Source organism: Geospiza fortis, unplaced genomic scaffold, assembly GCF_000277835.1.
Source record: "Geospiza fortis unplaced genomic scaffold, GeoFor_1.0 scaffold173, whole genome shotgun sequence".
In the NCBI taxonomy this organism is placed as follows: Eukaryota; Metazoa; Chordata; class Aves; order Passeriformes; family Thraupidae; genus Geospiza; species Geospiza fortis.
The window spans coordinates 3,717,993-3,730,431 of record NW_005054334.1 but is presented as its reverse complement, the minus strand read 5'-3'; positions in this window follow the sequence as shown (position 1 = coordinate 3,730,431).

Sequence of the window (12,439 nt, the reverse complement as noted above, 5' to 3'; positions counted from 1 at the left end):
GGGCCTTTTCTGTGGGAGTTGGCCAGGACCAGAGAGGCTCACCTTAACCTGTGGATTTTCTCTGGCTGCCTGTTGCTTGGGGATGGCCCCAAGACCTCTGAATTGTGACTTTTCCTCCCATAAATCAGAGACAGGAGAAACACATTAAACCATAGCCATCTCCATACACTTGCAGAATTGTTCCTGTTTTCTGGAGCTAGCTTTGAAAGGTTCCCCATGGTGTAGTTTCCACCACAGCTTCCCTGAAAGCACATCTTTGCCTTGAAGGTCTCAGGCAAGGCCCCAGTCCAGCCATCCCTTCTGCTTTTCCTGCCCTCCCCTCCTAGGCCTTGATGTTGTTCTGAGGCTTCCTTGATTTGGATCTTTTCCAGCATCTTTTCTTGTCTTCTTGTGATCACATCTATCAAAAAGTCGCAGGCTGGACTTTAAGCCACCCAGACATGCAGAGACATGGCAAGTGGCTTTGGGAAGGGGGTGAGGGTAGGGTCAGAAGTCCTGTGGCCCCTGATAAGCTCTGTGCCGGGTGGGGCTGGCTCACACTGCAGCCAACCTCCCCTGGGAGCACGACAGCTCCCCTCGCCTTCCCCCATCCAGCCTCCAGCACAGGCAAAGGCACCGTGGGACCTGCAGCCAGATGAGTTAAACTGCTGCTGACTGAATGGGGGGATTGATTTTCCCGGCCCCTGTGGCTGATGCAAGCGTGTCCAGATGGGTAACTAAAGAAAACAGGCCTGAAAACAATTTTATTGCAAACAGATGCCTGCTGCATGCATTGATAAGGCCTTTGATAACATTGTGGAGAGGAGTTATCAGTGTTGGGTGGGGCTGTCTCAAAGGTACTGCTCCTTCACCACGGGCAGAGGGGTCATGGACGCAGGTACCAGGAGGTGCTTACAGCACCCATAAGACATCCCTCACAAGTAGTGAGCAGCCAGGGCAGCCCCTCAGGACATGAGGGAGACCTCAGCCTGCCCACACTGCGCTGGCAGGCTGCTTGCCTCACCCCTGCTTGGACCTTGCTCGTATGGACCCCCAGCTCCTCCACCCTTAGTGAAGATGGGGATACAGAGCAGAGGCACATCCTGGAAATCCAATAGCTGCCTTTCCCTTCAAAGGGGACCCCCAAGGAGGGGACTGTTGTTTCTGTCTGGAACTGGCAATGACAACACATGGGCCATTTGCTCCCCCCTTGTGTGCCACTCCAATCTACATCTCATTTTGTTGCTCTTTCCTGAATTACTTGTGAGATACAGGGGTTTATCAAAGCATCCAAGAGAAAACCGTTTAAACTGTCTTGGCAGGGGTGACAGGCACAGGCAGGAGAGCCAACAGAGCCACCTTCAGCGGGACTACTGTGACCCTGCAGTCTCTCAGCTGGCAAATTTTGGCTGCATTGGTTGAATGGTGGTGCCCTCCTGGGCTGCACTGAGTGAGCCACACGTGTGAGGCGAGAACCAGACCGGCTCTCCCAGGCTCATTAACCCGGCTGAGCCATTAAACCCTGCTCAGGGTGGTGGTTTATTGCAGGGCTAATGTGGCTGTGCTGCCCCGAGCTGCACACTCTGCCTGGCCTGGCAGGCTCTCAGACCCACAGTCCCTGCCTGCACGGGGGCTCGTGACCCCACAGAGCCCTCAGAGGAGACTTGCTCATCTGCCAAGCCAGGCCAGATTCCCAACTGCCCAGAAACACAAAATTCAGAAAGCAAAATGAGACCTGGAAAGGAAATGACAAAGATCTGATTGCATCTGAGCTGCCTGCAGCTGAGCAGGGTTAAAAGGTAACTGAGCCCAACTTGCTGTCACCATCAGCCTCCTCACGAGCAGGCTTGGCCTCCTCCTGGGCACTTTCAAAATTGCTGGGTGAGCCATGACCTGCTTTGCCAAAGTGGCTCAGGTTAACCACAGCTGTTTCATGGCCAGCCTTTGCTTGCCCAGCTCCTGCTGCCTGTGCCAGTGCAAGCAAAGCTTCACGTGGGCTGGTTGGCAGCATCCGCGCTGTCCTGGCCAGGGCAGAGGGAGGAAGCAGTGGCTTTATGGCAGGGGCTGCTGCCAGGTGATGCCTGTGGGTCACTTAGGGCTGCCATGGGGCCTTTGGTAGGTTTGTATGCTCCTACACAGGGCCGGCTTTGTCTCGCCTCCTGGGTGTGGTGTCACAATTAACTGCTGCGTTTGGGGCACCTCCATGGAGGAGCACGAAGGAGGCTGCTGCATGTACCCCTCAGACAGGCTCCTGGGGGACAAATACCTGGCCAGGGGCTGTCATGTCACCTGGTGGGGATGAGCTGGGGGTCAGGAGGACAGCAGGTGCTTCGCTCTTGCCCTCTGGGTGCATCCCACACCGGCACTGCTGGGCTGCCACAGGGCCCGGAGGACACCGAGGCGGTTTCCAAGCCCGAGGTCTTGTCACCAAAAAGCTCCTGAGTTTGCAGAGGGCTGTGTGCTCCCATTTGTGGTGTTCCTGCCCTGCCTGGAGAAGGGCTCTGAGGTGTGAGGACAGCATGGTGCCAGCGGCAGAGAGGCACAGGGTACAGGGGGAGCAGGGTGGGTGCCCTGGCCGCTGTCAGGGCAGAGCAGGGGGCTGGTGTCGTCTCCACACGCAGCGCCCGGGTAACTTTAGCTCCAGGCCACACCTGTTTGTCTTTGCTCCTTGCATGTTGTGAATAGATATTAGCTCAAGCTCAATGGGCTCCTCGCAGGTCTTGGAACCAGATGATTCAAGCTGGGATTTGTTCTATATCTCGGGTTTCACGTGTTTTCTTTAGCTGCATTTTAATTGTGGAGGGTTCCTTTTGTGATTTGTGAGATGTTTTTCCCAGGTGCCATTCCTTCACAGCTGTAAATATCCCAAATAAATCCCATTCCTGGAATATGTAAGGGTGAAGAGGAAGTGCCCTACAACATAATAGGTCAGGTTTTTATCACAGCTCTTCATCTGGAAAACCATTGAGAACATGTCCACAGAAAATGTCTGGCACTAGTCTGGAAAACAATGTAAAATGTCAGCAGAGCCCTAAAGAGAGGAATATAACACAGTTAAACAAAACCTGGATTGGGTTTAGCTCACCTTTATTTCCAGGCTCAACCAACAAACCTCTTCTCTGACTGCAGCTGAGCTCAGGCGCTGCTGGTAACAGGAAACAAAATTCCCCTCTTCCTAGCTGCCCGATTTTTTGAGGGTCATTCCTGACAGGCTGCAGTAACCCTTGAGGTGTTTTATACATCCTGAGCCATGGGGGGCCAGGAAGAGGATGGTGGCCAAAAATGAGTTGGTCTAGTCCTACGTGGACTTGTCAAACCTCATGCAGTGAATTCCCATTTCCTGCTGCTTCCTGCCCTGACAGCCATTTGTTCTCACCAGCTGCAGCAGTTCTGTTTGGGCCATGCAGCAGGAGAGGGGCTAGAAGGTACCTCCAAAATGGGTCCTGCATTTGGAGGACCCACCCCTCAGAACCAGAACCTTTTCCATCTGTGGGTTGGTGTTGGGAGCCCTCCTGCCCTGCAAGGGGCCTCATGCTTGGGCAACGAGACTGCTCAGCAGAGTTATTGACTTCTTCCCTTGGCTCTTCTCCCATGCCAGGGCCAAAACTTCTCTGTCCCTGCTTACCACAGGGTGGAGAAAGCAGTAATACAAGTTGTGGGCACTCCCTGTAAGCAGACCACAGCGTGTTTGGACCATCAGGCAGAGTTTCAGATCGCAGCACGGGGTCTGCATCCCACCCGCAGCCCGCTGGCCTGCCCGGGCAGGTACAGGTGTTACCGGCACTGTAACACCTCCAAGGACTGGTCTGACAGGCTGCTCCTGCCTTTTGCTAACTCCCACTCCCAAATTAATTTGGGGAAACTTGCCACAGGCTGCCCCATCTCACAGGTGCCCCAGAGCTGGGTTTCCCTGCTGTGCTTACACAGTGTTGGCTGAGGGCCAAACCGCTGTGAGAATTATTGCTTTCCTTCCTGCTGGGCTGTTTCTGCAGCATCTGATGTGATACCAGCAGTGTCACAGCCTGGGGGAGCAAAGGATGGCCCCATCCCCGTGGGTGTCCCAAGCACCGCCCATGCAATTGCACCTGACCTGGGAAAGCATGGCTGGAGAGGAGGGCAGTGCATTCCTGGGGCTGGAGGATAAGCTGCCCCTGCTTTGCCCACCCTCGCTGCCGTGCCACCTCAGGGAAGAAATCCCTCCTGAGGAAGGCAGTGGGTGAGGGGGCTCTGCATCCCCCTGTGCCTGAGGTGCTTTGTCAGCCTGCTGCTGGATCCTGGCTGATGCATGGCTGCAGGCAGCAAATTTGAGCAGCATCTCCATGCCAATTTAAATAAATAAATGAGTCTGAATGCTTCGCCTTGCAGAATGGCATCTCATTCAGCTGTTCAAGCATCAAATACCTCCGGGATTCTTTGGGTCTCAATTTGCAGAACTATTTCCCTTTCAAGTGCTCTTTTATTTTTCTTTTTACTTATTTAAACCTGTTTTTCCTGTAGTGAACAATCCTTGCACGTGAAAGCAGGCAGCTTTTAGATGTTGCTGGAGCTTTCCTCCAGACTGAGCAGGGATCAGCGGACTCTATTTAAAAAGGTCTTCCCCAGCCCTTGCAGCTGCTGGGGATGCAGAGTGATGTTCTGTGGTTCAGTTGTAGTTTGAGTTCCCCAGGGCTGCCAGATTGCTTGCAGGAAGCTCGTTGCTCACAGCCAAGGCTGAGTAGATGTGCTGATGGTGAGGGGAAGCTTTTGCCCACCCAGGGCCAAGTGGGAGCTGCTGCTGGTGGTGGCTGCAGCCCCCTTCTCAGCCCTTTAGATGGGTCTTGGAAGCTGGAGGGTGGGAAGAACATGTATGTGTCCAAAATACCACAGATGCCTTGAGGATAGAACAAGCTCAGGCCTGGTGAAGTTGTCTTTAGTGTCAGTGGGATGGGGAAATTGATGAGGTGGGGACAAGGGTGGGGAGATGATGTCTGTTGGCTGCATCCCCTCTGCTGAGCCCCTTTTGCTTTTCTGGGAGCTCTGGGCCCTGGGGGTTGCAAAGATCCACTTGGATAGGCTACCTGAGGCACCTCAGAGGCTGGGAGAACAGCACAAACAGAAAGAAGCTGGTATTATTTTCTCCAAACACAAGAATATTAAGCAATGTAATTCCTGTGTTTGAACACCTGGGCGTGATACACAGCAGAGCTTCCTCAGAAGCACAGGAGTTTCCGTGTATAATCTAAAACAAACACCTTCTAGCCAATCTCTAATCAAGGCATGATGGATCAATGAATTAGGGTAGGGGCTTAGTTAAATTAGCAAGACCTGTGTTACTGTTGTTGGCCATGGTGGTGTTTTTTGACTACTCCATGCCCCCCACACACCCCCTCAGGCTGGTCACCCTCTCCTGCCTTCAGGGCATCTGCTCAGTGCAGTGTCCAGGCATGGCACTCCACAGGTATTTAGGAACAAGCTGAGGAGTTTCAGGGCAGGACAGGCACGAAGGCTCAGGCTCCAGGCACGGTTTCCTCTTGCTGGCACTGCAGCCTTGTGCTTTTGTACCACGTTTTGTGTGCAGCACTGCTGCTCCTGCAGGGCTGTGCTGGCCTTTTGCACCGGTGTGGGAGGAACTGCAGGGGTTTGTCCTGGTGCCTTTCTGAGGGTGTCTGCTCTCCCTCTAGCAGCAGTCACCATGGGCAAACTGCTGCACATCAGCCCGGTCACGATGAAATGGTTTGGCCTCGTGTGTTAGGCACATTGTGTAAACACAGTGCAAACTCTGCTGTATCCCTTCAGCTCCTCCATCTTCCTGCCAGCTCTTCATGAGCCAACTGCCTTCCCTGTGCTGCAGATAATGGAGAATTGACTCTGTCCCTGTTGTGGATCCTCCCTGGGAGCTGTGGGGAGGATGCGCTCCTCAGGGGGCTGCTCTCCCCTGGTCTCTCTCATTTCCAGCCAGCCTGTGTGCTCAGTGTACCCAGAACAAGGGGGAGCAGGAGTGTCTCTCTGACATGCCTTGGTTAGCCAACGGTGGCACCTGCTCCCCCGTGGGAATGCCATGCTGCTGGAGTGATAAACTGGAGGTATTTGGGGATTCCAGAGGAGAGCGAGGGAGCTGGGGATGAGCAAGGCATTGCTGTACATCTCTGCAAACAGACAGCACCAGCACAAGGGAGCTGAGTTCAGAAGACTGGGGAGCCCTGTTCTTAGCTCTGTGGAAACAGGAGCTTCCGATGGGGTGGTTTGCAAATCTTTTCTCAGATCTCAGCCATTAGAAGGGGACTAAATCCATTTCATAGTCCTCAGCCTCCCTAAGTCTGTGTTAGCACGTTGCAGCCCTCCCTGTCTGTTGGCAAGAGCCAGCCCTGGGATCTGTTTGGTGGGAGGAAGCTCAGGGCACCTTGGCCAACACCACACGTGGCCGTGGCCAGGACAAGCAGAACAGCACAGTCACTCAGTGCCTCCTCAGCTTTCTATGCCAGCACTATCCCTCTCTACCCTCCACTCTTCAGCCCTTTCCTACTCTCAGGGCAGCAAAACCCAGTTTTGCCCACATCATTCACCCTGCCACTACCTGTGCTGGCTCCTCCCCAGTTTCCCCAGTGCTCAGAGACGTGTATCTCGCTCTGCCCGCCATGTGCATGGTCCCTGTGAGTACCAGCTCAGCAAGGCCAAGCAGGGTGTGCTGCACCTTGCTGATGTTTCCCAGGCCCCCTGCACTTCTGCAGTTGCCATCCCCAGCACAATCCCCATGGTGGGAATGGCTCCAAAACCCAGTGCTGCTAGCAGCTCTGCTGCACGTGAGTCCATTTACCAGCCCCAGCTGGGGAACTGATCTGGCTGAAAAAATCCTTTTAAATTTATTTTTTCCCCTGGGTTATTTTTTAATCCAGATGAGCTCCTCGGCCTGGTTTCCTCTGGCTCCTCCAAAAGAGCCAAAGGGCAGCCTGGGGCTAGGCTGGAGGATGGGGACACTGCAGAGTCCAGCCCACCAGCAACAGAGCTGCAATGTCAGCAGCCCAAGGCAAGTGCAATCACCAAACTCTGGAGCCACTTCCTTCCCTTCTTCCCCACAGGTCAGGAGTGATGCCTTCCCACAGAACAGCCGGTGCCCAGGGAGCACGGCCACTGCTCCCAGCTCACAGGAGCTGGCTCAGATTAGAGATTCCTTCTCCTCTGCTGCTGAAGCCCTTTGAAATGTGTTTACATACCAGGCAGGAATAAAAAGTCAGAATTTTATTGGTGTTTGGCCCGGGAATTATTCTGATTTGAAAACCCGCTTGTGACTTGGTTTTTTTGATCGTGCTTGCAAAAATAAATGGAGGCACTGAAGTGGGCATGGAGAAATCAGCAGATCAGGATGCTTGGCCATCCCAGCTCCACAGGGCTTTCTCTCTGGAGGTTGTTCGACCTGGTGTCGCACCAACCCCGTTTGGTTTTGATGCCCATCATATTTTCCAAATGTCCCCACTGAGTCCGCGTGCCAGAGCCCCTTTTGTGCTTTCTCCCTGCCACGTGCCCACGCCAGATGAACTGCTTAACATGGTTTGGTGAACATGCCTTCTAATGAGGCCCTCACAACCCCAGCACTGCTGCCTGGGAGTGTTTCTGCAGTGACACTGCTGCAGTTCATGCCTCTCAGAGCTATTTTCCACCACAGGGACTTCATCAGTGCTGGATAAGTTGGGAGCCTGGAGCCCTTTGCCATCCTCCTTTGAACTCATTAGTGAAGATGCCAAGGCTTGACTGGATATTTAGTTTGCTGGCACTTCCTTAGGCCTCTGTGCCCTAAATAGCACTCAGCAGTCATTTATCATCGCAGCCCAGGTCCTCCAGGCAGCGTGCTTTCACATAGCTGTATTTATAGCCTTGTCAATTTTCATTCTCTTTTTCAAAAACAGAAGTACTGATATCCTCTGCTGAAATTTCCTGTCGAAGCTGCCACCCACCTGTGGTTCAATAAACACCAGCCACCTCTCAAGCAAAGTTTGTCACAACATAATCTTCTCTCATCCCTTGATCTCCACTAGCTACGGCTGCTCTTCTTCTGGAAACCACCCTCATTTCTGTGCTACTGGGCACCAAATTGGCTTTCCCAGAGGATGCAGAACCTTACTAACCCTTGGACCTCACACCTCCCCCCCGTTACAGAGTCATAGAATCATTTAGGCTGGAAAACACCTCCAAGATCAAGTCCAACCATCAACCCAGCACTGTCATGTTTGCCACATGTTTTGATTTGTGTCATGGGGTTTGACTGCCCTGAGGACAACAGAACCAGTGTGTGTCCATCCGGCAGTGAAGTGTGGGAGAGGCTGTAGCAAAAGGCTCAGTGCAGCAGAGTCACTCCCAGCTTCCCTGCCTGGAAGATCCTGCAAGGTCCAGAGCCGGTTTGGCGAACAGCCCACAGGGCCATCCATTTCTCCAGGAACCAGAGCCCTGCTCCAATGCTCCGGCTCGAGAAATCGGTCTAATTAGAGAAGAGTGAAATGCTTCTCCTGCTTGGAGAGCCTCAGGTCCCCAGCCCACTTAAAGCTCCACATAAGACCATTAGCAGTGTCTCCCCGAAGGCCGCAGCGGCTGGCGCTCGGCAGGCGGCCCAGCAGCTGCAGCCAGGCTGTCTGCAGGTGCCAAGCATAACAATGAACAGCAGCTCCATGGTGGGGTTGGCAAGGGCAGCTCCATCTGAGGCACATTCGGCCGCCCACCTTGCTTCCAGGCACGGCGTGGTCCTCCTGCAGCCCTCCAAGAGACACTGTGGGGGCAAAGGAGATCACAGCAAGGGCCCCTCGGTGCCAGGCAGCTGCAGGACCTCGGTGACTTACCAAAAATGAAGTCCCATGGTGAAGAGCACCAGCTAATATGTGCCTCAGCTAAATCATTGAATATTGTACCTTATTTCTGCCTAAGTGCTGTACCTCTTTGGGTTTTTTTCATGCTGAATTGAGCTGCAGTTCTACAAGTACAGAGTCACTTCATGCAGGTGAACAGCCCTTTGGAGTTTGGGAGGGAGGCTGCCACGTTCCTTGCTTGCTGCAGCAGGCACAAGCTGCCTTACTAGGTCTTAATTACATCCTTGCTATCCAAAATACTTAATTTTGCCACTAAAGGCAGACAGAAACAAAAATGTCGCACTTTTGCCGTTCAGATATTTGCAGCCGTGAATAATGCACTCACATACTCATTTACTAATGGTTACACTTCTCTAATTTCTTTCCCCCTCCAGACATTTGCAAAAGCACTTTTCATATTCCCATCACACCTTTAGCAAGCAGTAAGCCATTCTATGTTTTGTTGCTCTTATCTCTTCCCTGAAAGCTTTTATTGACTGCATGTTGGTTTTGTCTCCTCACCTTTCCATTTCCCATTTCCCATCTAGCCTTTTTTCTTTCCCTTTTCTTTTTTTTTTCATTATTTTGCTGTTGTTGTTTCAAGCCTTCAGATCTCCAAGAAGTCCCTTGTGGAGCTATTTTGGTTATTCCTCAATGCAGCAGCTGAGAAATCCTGGAAGAACTAATGACAGGAACAATAACAAAAAGCAGAGTTGGCTCTAGAATGCATTGGGATTAAGGGGTGGGGAGTTCAGTAAATTATTGAACTACCTGGATGAAGAATTCATATCAAAACCTATTTTGCCTTAGTGCCTGACTCTCATTTGCATTTAAGAGCTGTAAGTGTTTTAGGGATGAGCTCTGAAGCTGCTTCTCTGTATGTTTCTTGCTTCAAAGAGAGGGATGAGCCACTTCTCTCCTTACATAAGACATGTCTGCAGGACTGGGGCCATCCTCCACACTGAACCAACGAGCAGCACCTGACAAGTCCATTCAGAGATGAGTTTCTGTTTCTGCCTCCACACCCACCCTGCAGCAGCATCCACACCACACCTTTAGCCAAGGCTACACGGGGTGACCCAGCCAGTTTGCTCCACTTTGCCTAAAACTAGGCACAGAGGTGTCCCTTTCCTGGGATGGTGGCCCTCGCACAGCAGGTCTGGAGATGGGATGGAGACAAGGCCCTGGGGCTCTCCCCTCCCCCTGTGCATGGGATATCCCTCTCCCTGGCTGTGTGAGCAGGACCCTGCCTGGCTGCCCCAGAGGGCATGGATGCACTGGGTTTGGCCATCGTGCTGAGTAGGTTTGCAGCCAAGACAGGAGTCGAGGGGCTTCAGCACCAATATGGGCAGGAGGAGCCCTGAGCGCACAGGCAAAAAAGAGCAGCTACCTGGGGTGCTCCAGTGCCAGCTGGAGCTGCTGCAGTCAGGGACTTTCCCAATCTCTGAGGCATGAAACCACTAATAGCTCTGTTTTGATCCCACTACTTTGAAAGAAGCTCTGAATTTTCAAAAGCAACCAACTCTCATCAGATGTTGGAGGCTGCTGCCTTTGCCCATTTTCACTTCGGTTGGGAACGCTCTGAGTTGTGTGTCTGGAAATGCCCAACTACTTCAAGGAGCCTCAGTTTTGGATGGCTGGGGTTGTGGCTGCTTTTGGAAAAAGCCACAGTGGCTTCCCAAGATATTTTGGTGGGTGATGGCCACCTTAGTGCTGTAGTAACCACAAGGGTTTTGTGCAGTAGCAGTTCTGTAACTTCTGAAGTTGTAGGTGCAGGGTTGTCTGCCCTTCCTGAACCTCTCATTCTCTGAGCCTTGACTTTCCTTGCTACCAGTCCTTTGGACATCAAAGCAGCTGGTTCACTGAGGACCTTGCTCTGCAGAAAGGGCCTGGTGTTGTTCTCCACCATCAATTGTTTTTTCTAAGGAAGAGAAAAAATCTTTGCCCAGCTCAGGCAAGACTAGCAGAAGAAACACAGAGTTTCTAGGCTGTGCTGTTTTTGAGAGATGAGACAAAAAGAAAAAGCAGCTTAGAAGGCTCTCGAAACACCTAGCAGTGAGAGGGCCAATGGCCAAGCACTGCACATCCCAGAAGATTGAATCCTCTTTGATGTGCCTTGGAAACACCTTGTCCCTTCGCACAGGCTCCTGCTGTTTGCACCCCAGCGAGCCCATGGGTGAACTGATGCCTGCTTGGGGGAAGCATAGAGTGGAAGATTCACCTCAAGCAAGAAGCTGTAGTGGTGCCTCTGTCCTATCTGCCAGGCTCTCTGGAACATTTCCAGCCTTTTTCTTTCCATGCTCCACTGGAGTCTAATCCTGCATGCAGAAAATTCCTCATGCATTTTGCTCTTACTCCTTCAGGGCATCTGTTTTCTCTTTCATTCTGTCTGGCTGCTCAACAGCCTGAACTCAGTTACTGTAATCCCTCCATCTTCAGTGATGTTCTCAGCTCCACATAATAAATATTAACAGCTTACACGTATCTTGGGGTTCTTATGCAAGGGCTCCAAATAGCTTTATGGTTCATAGGCACATGGGGCTCACTTTATTTGCCAGCAAAATGCAGCCACCGATGAGGCAGCAGTTGTTTAGCAACCTACAGTGACAACACACAATAGTTAAGACGGAGAGTGAAGATAAATATCGTATCCATTTGAAACTCCAGGAGGGGATTGGAGTTGGCAGAATATAAGTACTCATGCTGAATTTTTGCCAGAATGCTCTGAATAGAATTCCTGTGCTTACAGAAAGAGCTATAGGATTTAAAATACCTAACCTGGTGGTTTATTTACAACTCACTTTAAGGGCATAGATGTTTTAGGGTGCCAGTGATGCTCTTCACTGGAGAAAGGTGAGTCACTTGAGTAATGAACTGCACAGATTACTCAAAAGCCCTTCCTCAGACATTCTGAAGAAGGAAAAAACAGATTATTTTGTGTATAAACAACTATCTATTATCTGTCAAATTAAATGATATTTATGTCTTTTAGGCAGACTCACCTTTCAGCTATGGCTATCTCCACCCTGAGAAGACACCAGGCCAATTGTGGCATTTTTTCAGTGGTGCCACAAACTCTTAGATCTCCCAACACTAAAAGCCTTAATGTGGGAGGAAAAATAAAAGAGGAGAGGGGAGAGGAACACATTCCTTCCTCTTCTGAGCATGGTGGCTGAAGGAGCAGGGACTCTGGTTGAGGATGCTGCATTACCCCTGTGTGATCCAGGGAGCATTGGTGGCATCAAGTGGCACTTCTTCACCATATGCCTCTTCTCTATTGGAAAGTTCAGGTGTGACAAAAGCAACAAAGTGAATGGGAAAAAATAACCTGTCTTAGCTTCAGCTGATGCCTTGGCTGCTGAAGAAATCCCAAACCCTGTGTGACTTACCCACAGGCCATGTAATGGAGCTGAGCACTAGCTGTTGGCCATGACCCTTCCCAGCTATTCTCTGCTATTTAAAGATTTTGTTATAAATGGGTGTGCTGTTCAGCTAATGGAGAGCTTAAAATAAAGAAGTCCCTGGTGATCCTTTAGCCACAGAGGTGCTGAGAACCTCAGTTTTAGGTGGCATCCAAAGGCTTGTCTCACTGGCCTGAGCACCTCCAATGACCCTCAGCCAGTGACCAGAGCTCAGGGACATGCAAAGCA